This window comes from Equus quagga, chromosome 10 (genome assembly GCF_021613505.1).
Source record: "Equus quagga isolate Etosha38 chromosome 10, UCLA_HA_Equagga_1.0, whole genome shotgun sequence".
Classification (NCBI taxonomy): domain Eukaryota; kingdom Metazoa; phylum Chordata; class Mammalia; order Perissodactyla; family Equidae; genus Equus; species Equus quagga.
The window spans coordinates 80,031,615-80,059,098 of record NC_060276.1 but is presented as its reverse complement, the minus strand read 5'-3'; the positions used below and the strand labels follow the sequence as shown (position 1 = coordinate 80,059,098).

At 35.9% G+C, this 27,484-nt stretch overlaps 1 protein-coding gene across 1 annotated transcript in view; it reads left to right on the top strand.

The window, feature by feature from the left end:
• Window positions 1–27,484, top strand: part of WNK3 (WNK lysine deficient protein kinase 3) — a 160,231-nt gene that overhangs the window by 88,039 nt on the left and 44,708 nt on the right. The window lies entirely within an intron of this gene.

Below are 27,484 nucleotides of genomic sequence, written 5' to 3'. Positions count from 1 at the left end.
GGTTCCTTTGCAGGTTATTTTCTTCTGCCTTGCTGCCCTGAGTATTCTTTCTTTGTTATTCATTTTTGCCAGTTTTACTACTATATGCCTTGCAGTAGATCTTTTTACATTGACCTATCTAGGAGATCTGAAATCTTCCTCCACACACATTTCCCTCTCATTCCCTAGATTTGGGAAATTCTCTGCTATTATTTCTTTGAGCTCGCTTTCTGCTCCATTCTCCTTTTCTTCACCTTCTGGAATACCTATAATTCTTATATTGCATTTCCTCATTGAGTTGGATATTTCTTGGAGACTTTCTTCATTTCTTTTTAGTCTGATTTCTCTCTCCTCCTTTGTCTAGAGCAATTCAACATGTGTGTCTTCAATTATGCTGAATCGCTCCTCTATGGTGTCCACACGAGCATTCATGGTATCTGTATTATGGTTTATCTCTTCCATTGACTCTTTCCTCTCTAGTGTTTCTGATTGATTGTTCTTTATAGTTTCAATCTCTTTTGTGAAGTAGCTCCTGAACTCATTGAATTGCTTCTCTATATTCGCTTTTATCTCATTGAGTTTTTTACAATAGCTATTTTGAATTCGTTGTCATTTAGTTTACCTATTTCTGAGTCCTCAGGACTGAATTCTGTGTATTTATTGTTTTCCCTTTGTTCTGGAGATTTGATGAATTGCCTGATGCTGGAAGAACGGAGTTTTCCCATTATGATATTATTTGGTTGCAGTTACAGCCTATTGCCTCTGGATGGGGTTTGAGAGCCATGTATTCTGAGCCCTCCGCCTTCAGCAGAGATGGCGACACACAGTGCAGGCTGGAGGTGTGGCACTTTCTCCTGTGTGCAATCCTGGTTTTCTGATCAGCTCTCACTATCTGGTCTCCTGGGGTCTTGGCTTGATGAGATCACCCCTGTGCGAAAGCTTTCGCTCCATTAGAAGGCTTCCCTCTAGGCTGCAAGGCCCCTAGGGAGTCCTGGGTGATCCTGCAGATGCGGCAGCCCTTCACCGCTCCTTCCCTCATGGAGCTTCCCGTGGCAGCGATCCCAGTCTCTAGGGGAGGGAGGGAAATTCTCTTACCCTGTTCCAGCTCCTCCGAGTGCAGCTCAAACCTCTCCGCCCTCCATCGTGTGGCTGCTGTGACTCTCCATGGATTCCTGTGCTCTTGGGGTATTTTCTGTTGGAGTATGGTTGCTCATTTTTGTTGTCTGTTGCATGGGAGTGAGTCCTGGGCAAGCTCATTCTGCCATGATGCTCCCCACCCAGTCATTATATTTTTAACTTCTATTCTTGCCTTATTTCACTGGTCACGACCTCCAGTACAATGTTAAATAGCAGAGAAGAGGTGGATGTCTTGCCACATTCTCCTGATAATTAGGGAGAAAATGCTCAATATTTCACCATTAAGTATGCTGTTAGCTGTAGGATTTTCTAGATGCTCTTTGTCAGATGAGGAATTTCCCTTTATTCTTAATTCACTAAGAGTATTTTATCTTGAGTGGATATTGAATTTTGTCAAATGCTTTTTCTGCATATATTAAAATGGTGATATGATGACATATAACTAATATGGCTAGATTTACATGTACCATTTTAGTATTTTTTCTCGTTTTCCCTCTGTTTTTTCTTCCTCCTGATGAGCCTCTGTTGGCTAAAAAATTTTGTTTTTAGAATCCAGTTTTAATTTTTCTGTTGTCTTTTTAGCTATATATTGTTTCTATGTTTTAACAATTTCTATCCAAATTTATTTATCTAGGCAGTTTTTTTATTCAGATCTAACTTATACATCATAAAATTCACCCTTTTAAAGTGTACAAGTCAGTGGTTTTTAGTATATTCACACCGTTGTGCAACCATCATCACTAACTAATTCCAGAACATTTTTATCACACTAAAAAGAAACTATATCTTTCAGCAGTCATTCCTTGTTGTAGACCCCCAACTGCCCTAGTTCCTGGTGTTCACTTACCTACTTTCTATTTATTTGCCTAGTCTAGACATTTCACATAAATGGAATCATATAATATATCCTTTTGTGTCTGGTTTCTTTCACTTAGGATAATGTTTTCAAGGTTCATCCATGTGGTAGCATGGATCAGTACTTCATTCCTTCTTATTGCCAAATACATAGTTCATTGTATAGATATATTCTGTTTCATTTCTCCATTCATCAGGACATTTGGTTTGTTTCTACTTTTTTGTTATTATTAATAATGCTGCTGTGAACATTTGTATGCAAATTTTAGTGTAAACATTCATTTCTCTGGTTATATACCCAGGAATAAAATTGCAGGGCCGTATGGTAACTCTGTGTTTAACTTTTTGAGGAACTCCCAACTTTTCCAAAGCAGCTGTACCATTTTGCATCCCCAGCAACAAGGTATAAGGGTTCCAATTTCTCCACATTCTTACCAACACTTGTTATCTGTCTTTTTGATGGTAGCCTCCTAGTGGGTGTGAAATGGTATCATCGTGGTTTTGATCTGCATTTCCCTAAAGGCTAATGATGTTGAGCATCTTTTCGTATGCTTGTAGTTCATTTGTATATCTTATCTTCTTAGGGGAAATAACTTCAAATCCTTTGCCCTTTTTTTTTTTCTGGAGGGCCTAATAGGTTACAGCATTGTGAAATTTCAGTTGTACGTTATTTCTTGTCTGTCACCAGGTAAGTGCTCCCCTTCACCACCTGTGTCTGCCCCCCAACTCCCTTCCCTGTGGTAAGCACTGAGCTCTTCTCTGTGTCCATGTATTTGTTTATCTTACACATATGAGTGAATCATACAGTGTTTGTGTTTCTCTGTCTGGCTTATTTCGCTTAACATCATACCCTCAAGGTCCATCCATGTTGTTGTGAATGGAATGATTTTGCCTTTTTTATGTCTGAGTAGTATTCCATTGTGTGTGTGTGTGTGTGTGTGTGTGTGTGTACACACACACCTATATATATACCACATCTTCTTTATCCAATCATCAGTTGATGGGCACTTGGGTTGCTTCCTCATCTTGGCTATTATGAATAATGTTGCAATGAACATAGTGGTGCATAAGTCTCTTTGAATTGTTGACTTCAAGTTCTTTGGGTAAATACCCAGTAGTGGGATAGCTGGGTCCTATGGTATATATACTTTTAATTTTTTGAGAAATCTCCATACTGTTTTCCATAGTGGCCACACCAATTTGCATTCCCACCAGCAGGGTATGAGAGTTCCCTTTTCTCCACAACCTCTCCAACATTTATTTTTTGTCTTAGTGATTGTAGCCATTTTAATGAGTGTAAGGTGATATCTTCTTGTAGTTTTGATTTGCATTTCCTTGATGATTAGTGATGTTCAGCATCTTTTCATGTCCCTATTGGCCATCTGTATATCTTCTTTGGAGAAATGTCTGTTATCTTCTTTGGAGAGATGTCTGTTCATATCCTCTGCCCATTTTTTGATTGGGTTGTTTGTTTTTTTGTTGTTCAGTTGTGAGTTCTTTATATATTTTGGAGATTAACCCTTTGTCAGATATATGATTTGCAAATATTTTCTCCCAATTGGTGGGTTATCTTTGTTTTGATCCTGGTTTCCTTTGCCTTGCAGAAGCTCTGTAGTCTGATGAAATCCCACTTGTTTATTTTTGCTTTTGTTTCCCTTGTCTGAGAAGACATGGTATTTGAAAAGATCCTTTTAAGACTGATGTCAAAGAGTGTACTCCCTATAATTTCTTCTAGAAGTTTTATGATTTCAGATCTTACCTTCAAGTCTTTGATCCATTTTGAGTTTATTTTTGTCTATCCTAAGCCCATTTTTTAAGTGGGTTTTTGTCTTTTTATTGTTGAGTTGTAGGAGTTCTTTATATATTCTGAGTGCTAGACCCTCATCAGATATATGGTTTGCAAATATTCTCTCCCATCCTGTGGGTTATCTTTTCACTTTCTTGATAGCGTCCTTTGCAGCATAATGTTTTTTTTTTAATTTGATAAAGTCCAATTTATCTGTTTTCTTTGATTGCTTTGTGCTTTTGATGTAACATCTATGAAACCATTGCATAATCCAAGATTGTATAGATTTTCCCCTCTGTTTTCTTCTAAGAGTTTTAAGTTTCAGCTCTTAAATGTAGGTGTTTGATTTGAGTTAATCTTCATATGTAGTTTGCAGTGGGGTCCAATTTCATTCTTTTCGTGTGGATATCCAGTTTTCCCAGTACCCATTCATTGAAAAGACTATCCTTTCTTTGTTGAGCAGACTTGGCACTCTTGCTGAAAATTAGTTGACCATATAAATATGAGTTCTTCAATTTTGTTTTCCTTTTTCAAGACTGTTTTGGCTCTTTTTGGTCCCTTGCATTTCCATATGATTATAGGATCGGCTTGTGAAGTTTTCCCAAAAAGCCAGCTTATTTTTAATAGAGATAATAGTGTCTTCCAATCCATGAATATGGGGTGTCTTTTCATTAAATTAGGTGTTCTTTACTTTCTTCCAGCAACATTTTGTATTTTTCAGCATACAAGTCTTACACCTCCTTGTTAAGTTTATTCCTAAATTATTCTTTTTTATGTTATTGTAAATGGTATTGTTCTTAATTTCATTTTTGGATTTGTTTTTGCTAATGTATAGAAATTATTATTTGTGTGTTTCTTTTGTATTCTATAACTTTGCTAAGTTAGTTTATTAGCTCTAATAGGTTTTTTGTGTAGATTCTTCAGGATTTTCTGTATATAAAATCATGTCATCTGGGAATAGAGATAGTTTTAATTTTTCCTTTCCAATTTGGATGCAATTTATTTCTTTTTCTTTCTACTTGCTCTTGGCAGGACTTCCAGTGCCATGTTGAATAGAAGTGGTGAGAGGGGACATCCTTGGTTTCTTCCTTTTCTTAGTGGGAAAGCTTTCAATCTTTCACCATTAAGTATTGTGTTAGCTATGGATCTTTCCACTTTTATTCAGGTATAATTTGTGTACAATAAACTTCATGTAGTTCTAGCATACAATTCAATTAGTTGACAGAAATATGCCACAATCAAGATACCCAACGTTTCCCAAACCCTTAAAAGTTTCTTGTGTCCCTTTTTAGTATTTTTTTGTGATTGCTCTAGGGATTTTAATTTACATTTTTAATTCTTTAGTTTCTACATGGATCCAATATTGTAATTTAATAGTGTATCATATAAAATATAAGAACCATGTAACCATTTATTCCCTTTAGGCTTTAAGGTATAATTATTATATATATATTACATCTACATATATCATAAACTACACAATGTATTGTTATAATTTTTGCCTTATATAAATATTTCCCTTTTTCAAGAAATTGAGAGAAAAATTTTGAAGTTTGTTGAAGTTCAGTTTTTCAAATTTTTTTCTATTGATTCTGCTTTTGATGTGAAGTCTAACTTTTTGCCTATCCTTAGATGTCTCCTATATTTTTTAGTTTCATAATTTTATGGTTTTCATTCATTATCAATGTGTTCTATGTTATTTTGTTAATTTTTGTATAAGGTGTGGAGTTTATATTGAAGGTCTTTTTTCTCTTTTTTTTGCATGTAGAAATTTAATTGCTTTAGTCCCATTTGTTAAAAAGACTATCCTTCTCCCTTTGAATTGCTTTTCATATCTGTGTCAAAAATCAGTTGGGCATATTGTGTGGGTCTATTTCTGGGTTCTCTATTCTGTGTAATTCATTTATGTGTCTATCTTTCCGTTAATTACACATGGTCTTGATTACTGTGGCTAAATAGAAACCCTTAACATTGGGTAAAGTGATTCCTCCCACTGTCCTTTGTGGTGTCCTTGTCTGGCTTTGATATCAGGGTGATGTTGGCCTCACAGAATGTGTTAAGAAGTATTCCACCTTCCTCAGTTTTTTGAAATAGTTTGAAAAGGATAAGTATTAAGTCTTCTTTGAATATTTGGTAGACTTCTCCAGAGAAGCCATCTGGCCCAGGACTCCTATTTTTGGGGAGATTTTTGATTACTGTTTCAGTCTCTTGTGATTGGTCTATTCAGATTCTCTATTGCTTCTTTGCTCAGTTTGGGAGGTTGTATGAGTCTAAGAATTTATCCACTTCTTCTAGATTGTCCAAATTTTTGACATATAGTTTTTCATAGTATTCTCTCATAATCCTTTGTATCTCTGTGGTATCCATTGTAATTTCTCCTCTTTCATTTCGAATTTTATTTATTTGAGCCTTCTCTCTTTTTTTCTTAGTGAGTCTGGCTAAGGGTTTGTCAGTTTTATTTATCTTCTCAAAGAATCAGCTCTTTGTTTCATTGATCCTTTCTACTGTTTTTTGTTTGTTTCAATTTCATCTATTGCTGCTCTAATTTTTATTTTTTTCCCTCCTTCTGCTGACTTTGGGCTTTGTTCTTCTTTTTCTAGTTCTGTTAGGTATAGTTTAAAGTTTCTTATTTGAGATTTTTTCTTGTTTGTTAAGGGGGCCTGTATTGCTATGAGTTTCTCCTGCGTGATCCCAGGCTTGTTCTTGCTCTGCTCTTGCTATCTGCTCTCTTAGGATGCTGGCTTGAGGAAGATACCCCAGCGATATCTTAGCCACCTCTGTGTGGGGTGTTCCACAGAGGGCTGTCCATTCCCCCTTTTCTCAGAGCTGCATGTGGTCTTGTGCTCTAGGTCACTCCCATTGGAGGAGGGAGAGGAGATTCCCTTGCCTCCTTCCACTTCCTTTGGGGGGGTCTGGCACCTCTACTTTCAGATGTATGGCTGCATGGGTCTCTCAGATGTCTTTTGTGTTGTGTGAATGTCCTCTGTTGGTATATGAATGTCCTTTTCATTGTATCTTAGAGGGGATAGTCTAAGGGATGAGCTCACTCTGCCATGATGCATCACTCCTTTCCACTGTCTTCTTTTTTTAAAGATTAGTTTAGCTATTCCAGTACTTCTACCTTTCCATATTAATTTTAGAATCAGCTTGTCTGTGTCTACAACACATCTTGCTTGGATTTTGGTAGAAACTGCATTAATCCTGTATGTCAGTGTGGGGAGAATTGATATCTTTACTATGTTGAGTCTTCTAGTACGTGAACACAGTATGTCTCTCCATTTATTTAGGTATCCTTTTATTGCTTTCATTAGCATTTTGTAATTTTCAGTATATATATGCCAAACATATTTTTTAAGTTTTTCCCTAAGTATTTAATTTTCTTTGGAGGGATTGTAAATGGTATTGTTTTTTATTTTAGTTCCCACGTGTTCATTGTTAGTACATAGAAATGCAGTTCATTTGTGTGTGTGTGTGTGTGTGTGTGTGTATCTCTTGTATCCTATGACCTTGCTGAACTTACTTATTCTAGGAGTGGTTTTTCTGGTCAAATCCTTGGGACTTTTTTATGTAGACAGTTATGTAATTTCTAAAATTGAGGCAGTTTAATCTCTTCCTTTCTACTCTGTATTGCTATTTAGTTCTTATTTTTATTTTATTGTCCTGGCTGGAATTTTGAGTACTGTGTTGAGTAAGAGTTGTGAGAATGAACATCCTTATCTTGTTCCCAGTCTTAGGGGAAAACATTAAGTCTTTCACCATTAAGTATGATATAAGCTATAGATTTTTCATACATGCTGTCTATCAAGTTGAGGTAGTGCCTTGCTGTTTCTGACTCACTGAGAAAGTGCCTTTTCTATGTTAATGATTGATTTCGAATGTTGAAACAGCCGTGCATCCTTGGAATAAACCCATTTGGTCATAATATATAATTCTTTGTATATGTTGTTGGATTCAATTTGCTTGTATTTTGTTGAGTATTTTTGGATCTTAAGTTCATGAGAGATATTAGTCTGTAGTTCTCTTCTTTTATATCTCTACTAATTTTCTGTCTAGAGATTCTATCCATTGATGAGAAAGTAGGGTGTTGATGTCCCTAATTACAATTGCAGATTTATCTATTTCTCCTTTTAGCTCAGTTGTTTTTTTCCCATTTGTTTTGAAGGTCTCCTGTTTGGTGCATCCACAGTTAAGATGGCTATGTCTTCTTCGTGGATTGTTTTGTCATTATATTGTGGCCTTTTCATCTCTGTAATTTTTTCTCTGAAGTCTGTATTATTTTATATTACATACCCACTCCTGCTTTCTTTTGATTAATGTTAGCATGATACTCTTTTTCCGTTCTTCTACTTTCAACCTATCTATCTTGTGTTTGAACTGAGTTTTTTGTAGAAAGCATATAGTTGGTTTTTTATCCACTCTGCCAATATCTCTCTTTTAATTGGTATATTTAGAGCATTTACATTCAAAATAATTATTGATATCTTGGGACTTATGTCTGCCATTTTAGTATTTGCTTTTTTTTCCCTATGTTTCTCTTTTCTTGCCTTGTGTGTTACTTGCAAATTTTTTAGAATTCCGTCTTGTTTTATTTATACTGTTTTGAGTGTATTGTGCTATATACCTTACTTAGTGGTTGTTTTAGGTAATACTATATATATATATATATATATATATATATATATATATATATATGCACACACACACACACACACACATACGTATGTATATATATATATGTAACTTATCACACTCTACTGGTATGGACATTTTACCACTAAACATTGAGTATTAAGACCTTATTTTCATTTTAGGTCCCTTTACCCTTCCTAGTTTTTAAATATAATTGTCTCAAGTATTTCCTCTACATATGTTATGCACCATAATAGATGTTATAAATTTTGCCTTAAGCATTAAATATGATTTAAGGAGCTCATAAGGAGAATAGTGTACTATATTTACCCTTATCTTTGCCCATTGTATTGTTTTTCTTTCCTTTCTGAAATTCCAGGCCTTCTTTTATTATTTCCTTTCTCTTTAGAGAGCTTCCTTTCTTTAGTCATTCTTTAAGGATAGATCTGATAGCAACAAATTCTACTAGTTTTCTTTTGTCTGAGTATATCTTTTTTCTTTTCCTTTATTTCCAAATATATATTTTGTTGGATGTAGAATTCACTGTTAAAAGTTCTTCTCTTTTAGCACTTGAAAAATGTTATGCCACTTCCTTCTGGCCTCTGTATTTTCAGATGAGAAATTTTATATCATTCAGATTGGTATTTTCCTATTAATTATGTGGTGTTACTTCCTAGTTGCTGTTAAAATTTAGTTTTCAGAAGTTTAATTATGATATAGCTTACCAGGGATGTCTTTGAGTTTATTCTGTTTGAAGTGCACTCAGCTTCATGAACATGTTTTATGTCCTTAGCCAAATTTGGGAAGTTTTCAACCATTATCTCTTTGAATGTTTTTTCTTGTCTCCTTCTGAGTCTCCAATTACAGGCATATCTCAATGTTTTATTGCACTTTATTGCAGTTTGCAGATATTGTTTTTTTTATATAAGACCCTCCACCCCCAAAAGATTATGACTTGCTGAAGGCTCAGACAATGATGTTTAGCATTTTTAGCAATAAAGTATTTTTAAATTAAGGTGTATACATTGTTTTCTTAGACATAATGTTATTCCACACTTAGGAGACATATAGTGTATAGACATATAGGAGTATAGTGTAAGAGTGTAAACATAACCTTTATATGCACTAGAAACTTTATATATACCAAAAACTTCATGTGACTTTCTTCAGTGTGACATTTACTTTATTGTGATGATCTGAAACCAAACCCACAATGTCTCTGAGGTATGCCTGTATATGATTTTTCAATTTTTTAAATTGTTCCCCAGGTTTAGAGGCCTTGTTCCTTTTCTTTCATCCTATCTTCTCTCTGTTGTTCAAACTCAGTAGATTCTATTAGTCTGTCTTCAGGTTCACTGATTTTATTTTCTGTCATTTCCAGTCTACCGTTTAGCCCATCCAGTTAGTTTTTTATTTAGGTTATTGTATTTTTCAGTTCTGTAATTTCTATACAGTTCTTTTTTATAAGTTCTATTTTTTTCTGAGGTTTTCTATTTTTTCATGTGTTTCCAGAGAAATTATAACTACTCACTGAGGCTTTTTTTCTGATAGCTGCTGTAAAATCCTTGTCAGATAATTCCAAAATCTGATTCATCTTGGTATTGGTGTGAGTTGATTGTCTTTTCTCATTTGAGTTGTGATTTTTCTCATTCTTGGTATGACAAGTGATTTTTAATTGTATATTGGACATTTTGGATATTACGATTGCAGATTCTTGATCATATTTCCCTGTTAAATTTAACCTGTGGATTCTATCCTACTTTTGTGGGATGTAGTTCCAATGATAATTTAGTTTTCTGAGTTCTTGTAATGCCATCCTGGTCTGCTTGGTCTTCTGCCTCTGGTTGAGCTCTTGCTGGGTCCCTGTTGATGCTACCTTTAAGAGTGGAAGGTGCTTCTCTGGGCTGCCAAGTTTTAGTTTTAGGGAATGGGGGATGCTGGACCCACAGGATGGAGACTGTTTCCCCTGGCCGCTTTTCTGGCCATCTGATGCTGGTACCCTTCATACTTGATCTCTGCTGGTGTCACTGGGTTATGATGTACTTACCTGGCTACTGTCTACTGCTGGATAGAAGGTCAGGAGTTGTGGGGTCTGCATGGCTCTCTACCACTGGGTAGAGGGCTGGGACATAATGCCCTCGGTTGCCTTCTGCCATTGGATTGAAGAGTCAGGAGACTCCTGGCTTGGATCTTTTTCTGCTGCATGGTAGAGCACTAGGAGCTTCCTGGTCTGGAAGGCTCTGTGCCGCCAGACTCCTTCCTCTGTTTCTTCAGTCTTGTAAGAATGTGGGTTTTCCTCTGAATTTTAACTGCTATAGGGCTTGCCCTCAAGGGAAAAGCCATAAAAATGTCAAACTCATCCACTGTCGTTCCTTTCTTTCAAATGTCACCTTCCTACCAGTTTCTACCAGCCTTTGGTTATTCTCTTATGCCTTCAGGCAATTGTCTTTTTACATTTGTCCAGCACTTTTTGTTGGTATCTGCAGAGTGGGGGCTGGCGTGGTTGGTCTGATGAGACCATCACCAGAAGTAGAAATTCTCTTTCCTAATTTTTGTCATTGCAAAATATTATCCCTGACTTGAGGTAACCACTATATGCCCATCAGGAAACTCTGAAAAGTTGATGACAAAGGAATGGAGTGAATTTCTGATGTTTGGATTTTTTCTTACTGCTGAGGCAGAAGGGAGAGGGATCTTCAGCTTGGTCAAATAGCAAGCTGTGCTTATATTTTGTATCTGTCTCCTTAATAAAACTGAAAATTCTTTTGGCAGAGATCTGTACCCAATTTATCTCTGTATTCCTAGCACCTAGCACAGTGTTTGGTGCAATCTGTTGCTTGTTGTGTGTTTGTTGGATACATTAATAAATAAGAATGGCTGTAGATATCTCTATCAGCCTGCCCTCAATGGGAGATGTTTATGTTGATGTTTATCATTCTTGTTGCCTAATCAGGACTTCCAAATTCATAATGAACTTGTGTTTGGTGGGCAACCTAAGATCTGTTCTTATATCTCCATTTTATTTCCCCACGTAGCAATGGACTAGGGCATATAAGAGACAGAAATTGAATCATGAGTTCAGAAGTGCCAATCATTGTTTTGATTGTTTTATCAAATAATATGGAAAACCACTTATTCTGATACTTATCTACTGCAAGGTCAGCGTTTCTTACCTCCTCTTGTGTGATGTGTTAGTACTAGTGCGTTTGTACTTTTGGTGATTGAGATTGGTTCCTTTTCAGTTGACATTGTGATTGAATCAAACATTGTTTAGATGGTTTCATTTTCAGTTCCTGGAGAGAAATATTAAACCTCAGTGTTGTGTATGCAATTGCATCCCTACTCAGTACAGTATTTTGAATGTCACTTTGATTCCGTACCACAATATTTGAATTATTTTTATTTTTAAAAATATTTTTATAATTTCTTTAATTACATAAGTAACCTGCCAATATATACTCCTGCTAAGAGGTTAAAACAATGCAGAGAAGTCTCATTTGACCTTACCCCTCCCTATGTCCTTTTCCCTTCTGTTATCAGTTTGGTGTGTATCCTTCCAGATCTTTTTCAGTGTAGTTACATACATAGATATGTAACCATATTTGGTATGGTTTTCTGGTTTGATTTTTGTCTTTAAGCACATAAAAGAGATCCTATCGCATATTTCACTTTGCAATTTTTTTACTCAATTATGTGCCCTGGAAATATATCTATGTTATTACATATAAATACACTTGATTTAATTGCCCCATAGTATTCATTGGTAAGACTGTACTGCAGTTTATTTAGCTATTCCTCCTACTGATGGCCATTTTGCCTGTTTTTCCACTATTTTAACTAATGTTGCAATGAGCAAAGTAGATCATGCTAGAGGAGACACTGGGGCAAAATTACTGGGCCATAGGTTCTATACATTTTTTATTTTAATACATATTGCCAAATTGTTCTCCCAAGATGCTGGACCAGTTTAAATTCTCATCAGCCAGTGGTACAATCTCACTGTCAATATTTGATAATATCAGATATTTTTTGTTAGGCTGATGAGTGAAAAATAATATATTGTTTTAATTTGCATTTCCTTGATTACTAGAGATGATGAGCATGTCTTCATGTTTATTTTTAACTTTTTATTTTGAAATGATTTTACATTCACATACATGTTGCCAAAATAGTACAGAGGGTTTCTGTGTACCCTTCACTCAGCTTTCCCCAATATTGACATCTTGTATAACCATAGTGCGATTATCAAAACCAGGAAATTGACATTGGTACAATGCTATTAACTAAACTGCAAACCTTGTTTGGCTTTCACATGCACTTACTTATTTTGTGTGTGTCACTAGTTCTATGAATTTGTTTCATGCATAGATTTGTATAACAATCACCACAATCAGGTTGCAAAACAGTTCTGCCACCCAAAAAAACTCCTTTGAGCTATCCATTTTTAGTCATACCCTCCCCCCTACCTCTAACCCCTGGCAATCACTGAGCTGTTCATCCTGATCATTTTGTCCTTTTGAGAATGTTGTATAAATGGAATCATACAATATGTAACCTTTTGAGATTGACTTGAGATTCATTCAAGTTGTTATGTGTATCAGTAGTTGCTTACTTTTTATTGTTGAATAGTATCCTGTTGTATGGCTATGCCATAGTTTGTTTACCTCTGCATATATTTATTGAATATTCATTTTGCTTCTTTCGAAATGCCATTCATATTCTTTGCCCATTTGTCTATTGAGATCTTTTTCTCTTTTATTTCTTTATACGTTCTGATACTAATCCTTTAAGTATTTTGCAATTACTTTTTCCCAGTGTGTCTGTAATTTGCTTATAGTGTCCTTTGTCATACAGAAGCTTTTATTCTCATAAGATCAAATCTCTTCATCATTTTTTTTTGTTTTTGGATTTTGTGTTTTGCTTAGGAAGGCTCATGAGCATAAAATATTCTTCTGTATTTTCTTCTGATACATTAAAAAATTTGTCTTTGTTTAGCTCCATATTCCATTTGGGTTTTGTTTTTTTGTAGACTGTGTGAGGTAGAGATCTAGTTGTACTTTTTCAAAATGAGTAGACATTTGTCCCAACACATTTATTAAACAATCCATTATTTCCACACTGATCCGAAATGCTATCTTTATCATATCTGAAGTTACTAGACATACTTGGATCATTTCTCAATTCTGTTTTGTTCCTTTGGCCTTTATCTATTCTTATACCAATACTCCAGTGTTTTGATTACATTTTATTTTTATTTATAAGAAGTTTGAAATTCTTGCTTTGATTTCCTATTAAATAAAAATTATTTTAAATGATTATTAATTTTGAATTGAGTAGATTTTTACTGTTAATTTCTATATTTATGGCATTATAGTCAGACTATGCATTCTGCTTTTTGGAATTTGATACTTTTTGTGCCTTATTTGCTAAAGATTTATATTTTCTATTTTGGGAGGAGCATTCCAAGTTCTCTATATATTTATTACATCATGCTTATTAATTATAATATTCAAATTCTCTATGCCCTTACTTTTTTTATCCAGTTGTTTTAAGAGAAAAATATGTTGAAGTATCCTGCTGTAATTGTGGACTTTTCCATTTCTTCTTATTATAGGTTCCTAATGCCTTGATTGTAAAAGTTTCTGGACCCTGAAAGGATTTGCCTATATTTCTTGCCAAAATTTATTTGGTGGGAAATCTGACCTGAACTGATGAGGCTATTGATAGTTGTTTTTTTTTCTTTTTAAAGGCAGGTGCATTCTTTTATATTAAAGATTACGTAATTGGTACATGTAAGAATCGCCTGTAGAAGAGGATTGAATATTGCTAAAATATTTTATTAGTTAACCTACATTCATGGCTTAAAATACTTATAATGAACTCTTGAATGATATAGGCAGGAATATCAATAATAATACAAAGAACACCCACATATCCATCACCCAGCTTAAGAAATAAATTATCAGTGCATTTGCAGTTCCCTGGATACCTGTATTATTTTTGCAAGTTTTAAAACTTCATGGAAGTGACATCCCAGCATATGCTTTCCTCTGCAATTAAAAAAAAAATCAACATTGTTTATGAGATTCATCAATGTTGATAGACGTAGCTCTAGTTCATTCATTTTCCCTTTCTCCCATTGACATACATTTGAGTTCTTTCCATTAATTTGCTTATTTCCATGTCCCAGGCGCATTCCCTTGGGATAGAACATGTATTGATTTATGGTTGCTAAATCTCCTCCTATGTTTAGTCTTTTTTTTTGGTTGTTGTTTTATATTTAAAATGATGGTCTCATTGATCAGCATTGGTAGCTGGTTTGGGCTTCCTCAGTTAAAGTGTGTAAACTTTGTAACTTCTAGGTTAACAATGCTTCACTTCACATCTCAAGAATGCCTGTAGTAGCAATGAGATCTTTTGTAGTTAGCTGTACTGTGTGGGATATTTAAGGGGTGTTCCAGAAGTCTCTCAGATTCTTCATTTTTAATTGTTATGCAAAGATTTCTTCTAAATATATGAATCCTCTTTATAACAGCAAAACAAAAAAAAATCTCTGGTTCAGGATCTGGTCCACGATAACTGGTCACATTTTATTGTCATGCTACTTTAATAGTTTCTTCTAATCTGAAACAATTTTTTAACCTTTTTTTATCTTTCATGACCTTGATGTTTTGATGAGTATGGGCCAGTTGTTTTGTAGAATATCGTTCAAAATGGATTATTCTGATGTTTCCACATAATTGGATTCAGGTTATACATTTGTGGTAGGAATACTATAAAAGTGATGTTGGGTCCTTTTCAGTGCATCTTATCAGGAGGCAGGCACATGGTGTCCATTATCTTATTACTGGTGATATTATTATTATTATTTTTTGGACAGGGAGATTGGCCCTAAGCTAACATCTGTTGCAAATCTTCCTCTTTTTGCTTGAGGAAGATTGTTGCTGAGCTAACATCTGTGCCAATCTTCCTCTATTTTGTATGTGGGATGCTGCCACAGCATGGCTTGATGAGTGGTGTGCAGGTCCACGCCCCAGATGCAAACCTGTGAACCCTGGGCTGCCAAATCAGAGTGTACAGACTTAACCACTGTGCTACCAGGCTGGTCCCCTGGTGATATTAATTTTGATCATTGGGTTAAGGCTATGTCTACCAGGTTTTTTCACTGAAAGGTTATTTTTTTTTTCCTTTTTCTCCCCAAAGCCCCCCAGTACATAGTTGTATGTTCTTAGTTGTGGGTCCTTCTAGTTGTGGCATGTGGGACGCTGCCTCAGCGTGGTCTGATGAGCAGTGCCATGTCCGCGCCCAGGATTCGAACCAACGAAACACTGTGCCGCCTGCAGCGGAGCACGCGAACTTAACCACTCGGCCACGGGGCCAGCCCCCTTTTTTCACTGAAAGGTTATTTTTTTCAATTTGTAATTAAGTAAGTTGAGGGGAGTTAGTTTGGGACTATGTTTATCATAAAACTCTTACAGTTTTTGTAGTCATTGAAGATTCTTGCCTATAACAGTTACTACTGTGGTGATTTTTGAGTTCTAGATTTATTATTTGAATTAGAGCTTTCCATTCTTCTCCATTTATTTATTAATTCATTTGTTTAAATATAACGGTAAATTTTTATTTTCCATTGGTTATAATCCATTAATATCATTATTTATTTTGAGGCACCAACTATCTCAGATTTGGCTAGTGGGATAGTCTTCAAGCTGGTTCCTTTGCCCTTTTGACATGTCTCCATTGTTCTTTGAACTTACCTTTATACAATGAGATGTTCCAGGCTTATCCTATTCTTCCCTGCCCCAGCTTCATAATTGGTCATACCTCAACGAACCCTGGTTGAGACCGTTTGTTTTAATGCAGATACAATCTCATGTTTATAAGAGGAAATTTAAGAGTGAGGGAAAAATTGGTGAGATAGGAGAGAGAAAGGTTTACTGGATTCATGTCTTTGAGAAGGTGAGACAAGATGTTTAGTTTCTAAATCAAGGGGTTGGCCTTAATATAGGAGCTCAGACAGGTTGTCCATAATTATATGGGCAAAGGCAGAGTATGGGCACAAATGCTATTAGGTGAGTACATGTGGTAGTGGGAGCTCATGGAAATTCTCTTCGTGTTACTTTTTTATTTTCTCAGTGAAATAGAAGCAGGGTCATTATCTGAGCATGAGTTTGGGGGAGGGAGTATATATTAAAGTTTGAGGAGAGAGGAGAAGGTATGAGGTATTTTTCTAGGAGAATAGTAGAATGAATGGTAGTACCTTCTTTACCACATGGCAGCATTAAGTACCTGCTTGAAGTTAGTTGTTCTGAAGATTTAACTTTGTTGAGTTTGATGTTTCTGTTTTTCCAAGCTTTGGTGTTTCTCAGGGGTTTGTTGATGCTTGGTTTTCTGGTCTTTTGTATTTAAGGTTCTTGCTCACCTGCCTGATTTGTTTACAGTAGCCTGCCTGCCTCCAGCCATTGTGAATGAGGGGCAGGTATAGACGAATTATGTTTCTTCAGTAGTCACCTGTAGATTTGTCCTTCCTCCCAGGCTCTAGGTTCAGTTTTGGGGCAAACTTCATTGCTGCTCACCACTTAGCACAACAGGGGATGGGGGGTAGATAGGACTGCTCAGTTGCTCTTCATTTATCTTCCATTTAATCCCTCAGTTGAATTCCCCAAAGCCACCTGATGCTTCTGATGTCCTCCGAGCAGGTTTCATGCTTCCCAAGTCATTCCTAACTTTGTAATACTTTCCTCCTGTATATATATGTTTGAAGGTTTGGTTTCCATAGGTTTTGTTTCCCTATGGATGTGATCTATTGGTTTCTGTTCCTTTGGAGATTCTCTACCATTTATGGTCTGTGGATGGTACTCTTCTTTGGTTTTTCTAGGATGTTATGACTTTATTCTAGTTTTTGTGTGTGTGAATTTTTTTTTTTTGAGGAAGATTAGCCCTGAGCTAATAGCTGCTCCCAATCCTCTTCTTTTTGCTGAGGAAGCCTGGCCCTGAGCTAACATCCGTGCCCATCCTCCTCTATGTTATATGTGGGACGCCTGCCACAGCATGGCTTCACAAGCGGTGTGTACGTCTGCACCCGGGATCCACACCAGCGAACCCCAGGCCACTGAAGCAGAACATGTGAACTTAACCAATGTGCCACCAGGCTGGCCCCTATTCTAGTTTTTTGAAAACATCATTTCTGTTCCTTTCTAGAGTATTAGAGTGGATGTATATGTTCACTGTTACCATGTTGATTCTGTCTCTTAGAATTTTTTATCTGCATAACTAATGTCAATTAACATTATAAGGGAAAGGTAACAGTGACTTTTGTTGTTGTAAACATTTAGCATTGACAGCTAGGTGCAGGGGTTTTGTTCATGTTTTTGTTGATAATTGTTTTTAGAAGCAATGACAGGATGGGCCAGATTTCAGACTTTGAATGCATCAGGAGTCAAAATGTTATCATGTTTTTATCATATTTATTGTTTTCACAGATAAATCTATATATTAGCATATCTGAGTTGTATATTTGTGAGGTTACTCTGAAAATTGCGGTTCTTATTAGCATTTCCTATTTTACTATTATTTCATAGCTGATCTCAATGGAATTATTAAAGTTTTCAGTTCCAGTTTCTTAATTAGCGAAGTAATATCTTTACACTAAGTCTTGGTGATTTTAATTCTAAACATATTATGTTTAAGACCCATAAAAGTAGTTACTGAAGATTTCACTACCTTTGAGATGTTTACTTTGTCTCTGGTTATAACTTCTGTTCTTCTTGTGCTTTCAGGACAGTACAGAAACTACATGAAGAAGGAACTCTGTTGATAATGCTGATGTTAATTGGCAAAATATTCTCCATGTTCAGTTTGTTCAGAAACACCTATGGGCCTACTGTGTGTGAATATGATTAAAATAATCCACAAGTTTATTCTGGTAGAGACAGTTTTAATATATTATATGACCAGTTTCTGAGGCATTGTAAAGGAATAAATCGTATAGTTAGGAAGCTGACACTGAGGACCTACTATGTCATTTAATCTTCACTGTAACTTCCTCTATAAAGTAGTAAATTCCATTAAATGAAAATATTGTGTAAAAATTGAGATTTACAGTTATGTCTGATTTCTCTAGAGAGAGAGTTTCTGGCTTCCAGGGTATTAGACCACTTAGGTACAAAAATGCAAAATATTTTATTTATGTGAAATTACTCTAGTTGAAGGGAAATTGGTTTAAACAGTGAGTGTGTTTGCTGAACACTGTCAAAAAAAGTTCTCAAAAGGCACATATTACTTAGTATATCTTCATAATGTTGAAGCTGTTAATGATAAGGACGTTAGTCATTTGGGTTGATTTACAGCGGCATTATTCAGCCTTCTCCCTTCTCTAATGTAAATCAGTTGGAATATTGAGGATGTTGAAGGGGTGGGAACTTTTTAGGTTGATCTCATTCTCTAGGAAAGAGCCAACCTCTGAAATAGCAGCACAGTTGAAATCTTCAGTTTGAGAGGTTGGTGGAATGAGCTAAGAGACCGATTATCTCTGGATTACTATTATAAGGTATTTAAGGAAAAGGCAAACTATTGTTTTGATGATAGCAATTATGAAAGGTATTTTTTTAATTTTATCATACTATACATGTTACATTCTCAGTTTTTGTGTGCACATTCAGTTTTGAAACACAGTTTTAACAACTTGGACTTAATAACTGATCACTGATTTTAGTATGCGACACCAATTTTTATGCCACAACTTCCCTATTTTTGATTCTTAAATTTTGCTAAGTGTCTCTGTAGTTTGCAGAGTGGCTTTGTGTAACTTTTCAACGTTACTTGGATGTGCAATATTTGATTCTTTGGGTATCTGAAACTGACTTTTCGTTTACATCCACACATGAAATATAACTTGGCTGGGTAGAAAAAGAATCAGTTTACAACCTTTTCTTTCCTTCTACATCATATTTTGTTCTGTTGACTTCTAGTTAATGCTGCAGAAAAGAAGTATAAAGCCAGTTGGATTTTTGACTCCTCTTTCCTACTAAGTGCTTATAGGTGGCATTCTTTATCCTTGAAAGTGAAAAATTTGGTATACATCTTTTATATGTCTTACTATGGATATTGTATTTTCTCACATAAAAATAGCTTTTTAAAAATAACTTTTCTTCTTATAAATACTTTTTAAAAATTCTGAAAAAGATAGAAAAGGCTAAAATTATCTGTTACCTCACCTCTCAGAAATAAAACCTTTGAAGTTTTCCAGACATTTTTCTATTCATACACATACACACATTTTTTAGTATTTATTTTTATCAGAATTGGATCATACTAGCTTTTTAAAAGATTTCTTTTTTTATCGAAGTATATAAAGCATATATACATTAAAGTACCCTAATCTTAAACATACAGCTTGATCAGTTTATTAGATTGTCTTTTTCTTTAGTCTGCTTTAATCTCCAACAGTTCTTCAGCCTTTCTTTGTTTTTCTTGACACTGTTGAAAAGCAGAGGCTAGTTTTTTGTAGAATGGCCCTCAGTTTGGGTTTGTCTGAAGTTTCCTCATGAGTAGATTCAAATCATGCATTTTTGGCAGGGATACCATGGAAGTGACATTGTGTTCTTCTTGGGGCATCATATTAGGAGGCATGCCAGTTTGTGCCAATATTGGTGATGTTAACTTTTATTTCTTGGTTCAAGTAAGGCCTGCCAGTCTTTTCCACTATAAAGTTGCCATTTTTCCCTGTATAATCTGAGTTATTTGTAGGGAGATATTTTGAGACTATGTAAATATCCCTTTCCTCATCAAAACTTTCACCCACTAGTTTTAGTATCTTTTTTTTTTTAAATTTTTCCTTTTTCTCCCCAAAGCCTCCTGGTACATAGTTGTGTATTTTTAGTTGTGGGTCCTTCTAGTTGTGGCATGTGGGATGCCGCCTCAGGATGGCCTGATGAGCGGTGCCATGTCGGCACCGAGGATCCGAACAGGCAAAACCCTGGTCCGCCGAAGCTGAGCGCGCGAACTTAACCACTCGGCCACGGGGCCGGCCCATATTGATGATATTCTAACTTCACCATTCCTCCTTAGATTTATTAGTTGACCATTCTTATTTATTTATTTATTTATTTACTTGCTTACTTATGTCAGTTTGGACTCATGGAACTTTATAGGTTGTGATATAGTAGTAATTTTGATGGTTACAGTGCCCCAGATTTGGTTAATGGGGGCCCATTCAGGGTGGGTCTGTGTTCTTTTGACATGTCCCCATTATTCTTTGATCACTTCCTTCCTTTCTCGCCAGCAAGGTACTCCAGGCTCATTTTGTACTTACCTTGCCCCAGCCCTGGAATCAGTAATTTCTCCAGGAAGCCCTGATTCCTTTTAGTGGGGAATGTAATTTAGAAACCAAAATCTGGATATTGGGTACGTTTGCTGCTACTTGGGGGTCATAGCTTCTAGGGCTCTCAGTGCACAGACTAGAGAGAGAGAGAGAGAATTTGTGTGTATGTGTGTATTTTATACTGATACCTCCAGCCTACTTTACGTTTGACTTTGTGTTCTAGGATTTTGTTTTTGTTACTTTGCCATCTTTCTCCAGTATACACCCAACATCTCCACTTGATGTATAATGGGCATGTCAAATTCACTATGTCCAAAATCAAACACTTTTTTTGCACTCCCCTCTCACTATCACCCCAAGTCTGTTCTTTCTACAGTTATCCCCACCTCAGCAAATGGCAACTCTATTTTTCCTGTTACTCAAGCCATATATCTGTGGTCATCTTTTATTCTTCTCTTTCTCTCATGCCTCACTTCAAATAATCAGAAAGTCTTTTGACTTTTCCTTTAAAATATATTTGCAACCTGACTGTTTCTTACCACCTGCACCATAATCATGCTAGTCTATTCTCTTTTACCTGAATAATTGTAGTAGCCTCCTAATTGTTGTTCTTCCTTCTGCCTTTGCTCCTTTAAAACCTTTGTTTCATTATCTGAAGCAGAGTGATCCTTTTGAAATGCAAGTCAGATCATGATTCAACCCTACCCAAAACCTCCCATTGGCCATCTCTCTCATAGTAAAAGTCACAATACAGTACTTAATGGCCTAAAAGCCCTATGGGATCTGGACTTTCCTGTCCAACTCGCTGCTTCTTCTTCTTCTTCTTCTTTTTTTTAAAGTATGGGGTTTTTTTTGGTGAGGAAGATTGGTCCTGAGCTAACACTTGTTGCCAATCTTCCTCTTTTTTTTTTCTCCCCAAAGCCCCGGTGCATAGTCGTATATCCTAGTTGTAAGTCATTCTAGTTCTTCTATGTGGGATGCCGCCACAGCATGGCTTGATGAGTGGTGTGTAGGTCTGTGCCCAGGATCTGAACCAGTGAACCCCAGACCACCAAAGCAGAGCACATGAACTTAACCAGTCGGCCACAGGGCCGGCCCCTCTCTGACTTCTTGTAGACTTTGACTTCTGTTGTCCTCTCGGGTGATGATTAAATCCTTTCGCAGATCTACAACTTGAGGACAAGGATATGTACACTTTCTGCATATTAATAGGCATTATCTGTTTTAGTTCTTCTCTATTGAGATGTGGTTTACTTTTACCCCCATAATGAATTCTCTAATACTTGTAATAATCAAATATATGAAAGACTACAATCTCCGACGTGGATGGCTACCAAATCTTTCCTTTCTGCATCCTTGTTGATTTGGCTTTACTTGTAGGTACTCTACCTCCCAGATTGCCAAGTAGCTCCATTAGTCCCCTCCTTGTCATCTCCAGTAATACATTCTCACTCCTGCCATTTAGAAAAAACAGAGCAAACAAAAAAGATGTCAGTTGCTCTCTCCAAATAACTGTAGCTTGGAGACCTGAGACAAAAGCCAGTGCTTGATCAATTTGCTGGTTGGTACAAACCTTTGCTAACTCAACTGGGGGCAGATATTAGGGGGAAAGTAGGAAGTATAAGTCTCCTTCAAGTTAGGTCCCCTTTCATTAGGTGATCCCTAGCGATGCCCTGGTGTGAAGCCCAGGTATAGTTTTTTCATCAATCCAATTCTACCTGCCTTGTAATTAATGAAACTTCTTCCTGTTTTCTATCACTCTTGTCTGTCAGTCTTTGTGGTGCTGATGTGTTTTCATCTTTTTTTTCTTTTCTTTTTTTTTCTTTTGAGGAAGATTAGCCCTGAACTAACGTCTGTGCCCATCTTCCTCTACTTTATATGTGGGACGCCTACCACAGCATGGCTTGCCAAGTGGTGCCATGTCTGCACCCAGGATCCGAACCGGCGAACCCCGGGCCACCAAAGTGGAACGTGCGCACTTAACCACTGCACTACCGGGCCAGCCCCTCATCTTTTTTTTCTTGTGTATTTAATATCCTGAATGCGGTTATGTGAATTTATCCAAGGAACTACACTGTGGATCGGTTATTTCTTAGGATAAATTTAATTATTCAGAATCTTGGCTTGGCCAAGACTAGGCTTAGATAAGTAATAATGTTATAGCTGAAGGGTTCTTTATAAATGTAAAAATATGGAAGTAGGGAGCTAGCCCTGATGGCCTAATGGTTAAAGTTTGGCACTCACTACTTCAGTGGCCTAGGTTCGCTTCCTGGTCATGGAACCATACCACCTGTATGTCACTTGCCATGCTGTTGTGGTGGCTCACATAGAAGAATTAGAAAGGCTTACAACTAGCATATAGAACCATGCACTGGGGCTTTGGGGAGCAAAAAGAAAAGAGGAAGACTGGCAACAGATGTTAGCTCAGGGCGAATCCTTCTCTGCAAAAAAAATATGGAATTGGGCATCATATACAGTGATAATTTTCTTAAATTGAAGAAGCAAAAATTTCACTGTTAAACAGATCTCTATGGCACACGTACAGGCTTGAGCCAGTTTGTATCTTTAGTTAGACCTGAGTTTGAACTCTGGCTCTTTGAATTATTTACTGTGTGATTTGAAGAAAGTCATTTAATTTCTTTTATCTTTGGTTCTTTTCATTAGTAAAATAAAGTTTTAGAAGTGCCTGTCTTACATTTGCAACTTACTTTCAAATGCATAAAAAATAAGATGGGTCGATGGATATATATGTGTTAATGCAAATATAGTAAAATGCTATAGACTGTGAGTGGTGGATATGTGGGTTTTCATTGAACAGTTATTCAACTTTTTTTGTATGTTGGAAAATTTTCATCATGTCAGAAAAAATGCCTGTCTTGCAGGCTAATTAGCATTAGGTGAGACATATGTGAGAAGTGCCTGGCACATAATAAGTGCTCAATAAATAATGGTTGTGAAAAACCACTTCATAGGAGAGACATTTTTTTTTAGTGTCAGTAATACAATAAAGCAGTTTATAAAATGTTCAAAAATACTTCCCAGTTTTACTGGTCTCCTTCACTCCAGAATAACTGAATAAGAATCTCTGAAATGTTATGTGTGAGCATGGATTTTTTCTTTGTCTCTTTTCTTTTTCTTCCTCCCCTCTTCCCTTTCTCCTCTCTTCCTCTCCTTCCCTTGAGATTATAAAGTGCTTCCAGGGCTGAGAACCACTGATGGGAAGAGGGCAAGTAATGGTGAAGTAAGTAAAGGAGAAAGAAGGGTTAAGAACTAAAAGAAAAGCCTCTGTAGTGTGCACAACAGGTCCCTGCTCTTCAGTACTCTTTGGAGTCATTTCTCCATTCATTCATTTTCTTTTACAGACTCAATTGTTTGCCTCCATTACTTATACCCTCAGCTTCCTCATTGGTAAAACAAAGATAACAATACCTACCGCTTAGAGTTGGAAGGGTTGAATTTAGTTAAATAATGTATATAAAGTGCTTAGCACTTAATAAATGCTCAATATATAGTGGTTACTTTGTTATAATTAAAAAATAATAAAAATGAGAACATTATAATAGTGAAAGACATTACCTAACAGCTATTCTTGTCTCGGGTATTGTTTAGGCACTGGGAATATTGTGATAAATCTTACAGATTCCATCACTTCCCTCAAAGAGCTCACAGTATCATGGGTGAAAAAGAGCTAGAAACAAGTTTAAGAGAGAGTTTTAAGTGCCAAGATAGAGAGGAGAGAATAGTGTGGCCCATGGAATCCAAGCCTAGTTTTGCTTCTCATTTTGGCTTGTCTTCATTTTGAAAGTGCCCAGAGGTACTTCAGTTTTATTGAACTTTTCTAGCAAGTTACTAAGGTCTCAGATATCCAGATATCAGTGACTCGTTAGGAAAAGGGATTGGTGCCTGTCTTTCATTTGGATTTGAAGGTGAGGGGTAGGGGAGAGATGAGCACAATATACCATTTCCTGCATTCCCTTTCCACTTCCAACCTAGTCAACCCATACTGAAGGTTTTTTTTCTGGTTAAGTTAGATTAGCTTCTAATTATAGATTAGATGATTAGCTCTTTAATATAATCACTGTTTAAACATTGCGGGCAAATACTTTGGCAAATAGATTTCTTTTTTTGTGTACACAGGATTCAACAAAATGTATCCAACTTAACAAATGTTTGTATTAAAGAAACTTTAAAAGGATTATGGTGAGTCCCAGCAAGATGGAGCAGTGACCTGGTGTCCTGATGCATAAATCTGGAGGCAAAGCCTATGTATTAAGTAAAGAGAAACAAAATGTAGTTACTATGACAACAGTCTGGAATTATATTTTATAACCACTTATATTACTAACAGGATTATTAATGCTACTTCATGTTGGCCCTCAGAATCGTGGCTAATAGTTGGTTCACCTGTCTTTTTATATGATAGCTTCAAATCAAGTTCTGTCATAATATTTCTAGGAGTTTCGAAACTACTATTTACAAATAGATGCTGGGCCATTTTTGTAGACCTCTTTCAAATTTAGTGAAATGTTTCATTTTTACTTTTGTCTAAAACTACTATAACTTTGTGCATTGAAATCATGGGGGCCTGCCCTGAGATTACTAGATTTGGAGGTTGATCAATCTGTACAAAGTTGAATTAATTGTTTTCTTATTACCAAAGCAGGATGAATATAGACAAGCTTGTTTAACACTTTGGTGTATATTCTTCCAGACCATTTTATATTGTTATCATACATGTAATTTTAATGTAACCATACTGTACATACTCTTACAATCTTTTTTCACTTAAAACATCTTATATGTTTTAGCACATTTTTAAAGGGCTGCATAATATCCTTTAGTATGGATGTACCATTATTTATTGAATGGAGAAAGTAAAGGAAACAAGTGTCTATTTTTTTTTCTATTCGCAACTACATTCCATGCTGTGAGGAACATTTTTGTAGCTAAATCTTTGCATACACTCTTGTTTCCTTGTTTACAGTCCCACCAGTGGTTTATGAAAGTACATATTTTCCTATACACTTAGTATTTGCTATCCTTTGAAAATTTTGAATTATAAAATGTATGTGTTAACATTATAAAAAGTAGGAAAATGGGAAAAAATCACCTAGAATGCTATTTACGTAACATGACAGTGATTATAATATTTGTTATAGTATTCCAGGCTTTTGTCACATGCATAAATGGTTGTAATTATATTTACAGCTTTGTTTTCTGCTTTTTTCACTCATCATTAAGTAATTTTCCCTGCCTTGACTTGGCCTTCACAATTCCAGTTTTCAATGGCAACACGATAGTGCAACCACTATTCATATTTACCTAACTCTTCTCCTATTCCTGGATAACTAACTTGCTGCCAGTTTTTATTATGAATAATACCACAATAAAAACACAGAGATAGCTACCATTTATTGAACATTTACTATGAAACAGACTTTATACTGTGTACTTTTTTCTTCCTTTATATTATTTCCTTAGGATTGATGTCCAAGATTGATAATATTGGATCACGAATACATTTATGTTACAACCTTTCTTCTTACATCACCATTTTTTTCTGCCTTCAAATGTTTATTGAAAGCCTAAAATGTGCCAGGCAATGTGCTAAGGGGCATTGAGAATACAAAGATGAATCAGACAGAGTCCTTGGAGTCAGACATTAAACATATATGATAGAGGGACATAATAAAAGACATTACTGGATGATGGTCCATTGATCTATTGGTTGGTTCATCTCTCTGTCCATCCATCCGTCTGTCTATCCATCATCCATCTATCCATTCATCCATGCATGATTTTACCTCTGAAGCATGGGAGAGCTAGTTGCAGACATGATGCCCTTTTATCCCTAAATATTTCAGTATAAGAACAAGAACATTTTCTTAACCACAATCCAATGAACAAATTCAGGAAATTTAACATGAATGTAGTACTATTATTTAATCTGTTGTCCACATTAAAATTTCACCAGTTGTCCAAATAGTGTCCTTTATGGCAATTTTCTCCTCTTGTTCCAGGACCTAATTGAAGATCATACATTGCCTTGATTTGTGTTGTTTGTCTCTTTCTCCTTTAATCTAGAATGGTTCCTCAGCATGAAGGTCGGTTATTTTGTAGAATGTCCTTCAATTTGAGTTTGTTTGAAATTTACTCTTGTTCAGATTCAGATCATGCATTTTTTTCAGTAATACCCCTAAGTGATGATGTGTTCTTTGCACATCTTATCATATTCGGAGTCATGTGATGTCAGTTTGTCCCAGTATTAGTGAGGTTAAATTTAATTACTTGATTAAGGCAGGGCCTGCCAATTTCTTCCATTGTAAAGAGACCATTTTTTGCTTTTGTAATTGATAAGTAATCTGTGGGGAGATAATATGGAACTATGTAAATATCCTGTTCCTTATCCAACTTTCACCTACTAGTTTTATCATCCATTGATGATTTTCTAACTTCATCATTCCTGATATTTATTAGTTGGCTTTTTACTGTAAGAGCTTTCCTTTATTTATTTGTTTGTATCAGTGTGAACTCATAGATTCTTATTGAATGGGTTATATTCTGTTCCTGTCATTATTTATTTTGATGACCAAATTGTCCCATACTTGGGCAGTGGGAGCCCCTTCATGCTGGCCTCTATGTGCTTTTGATATGTTCCCATCACTCTTTGAGCAGTTCTTTACTTTTTGGCATAGCAAGATGATCCACGCTCATCTTCTACTTTCCTTACTGTAGTGCTGAAATCAGCCATTTCTCCAAGGAACTTTCACCTCTTT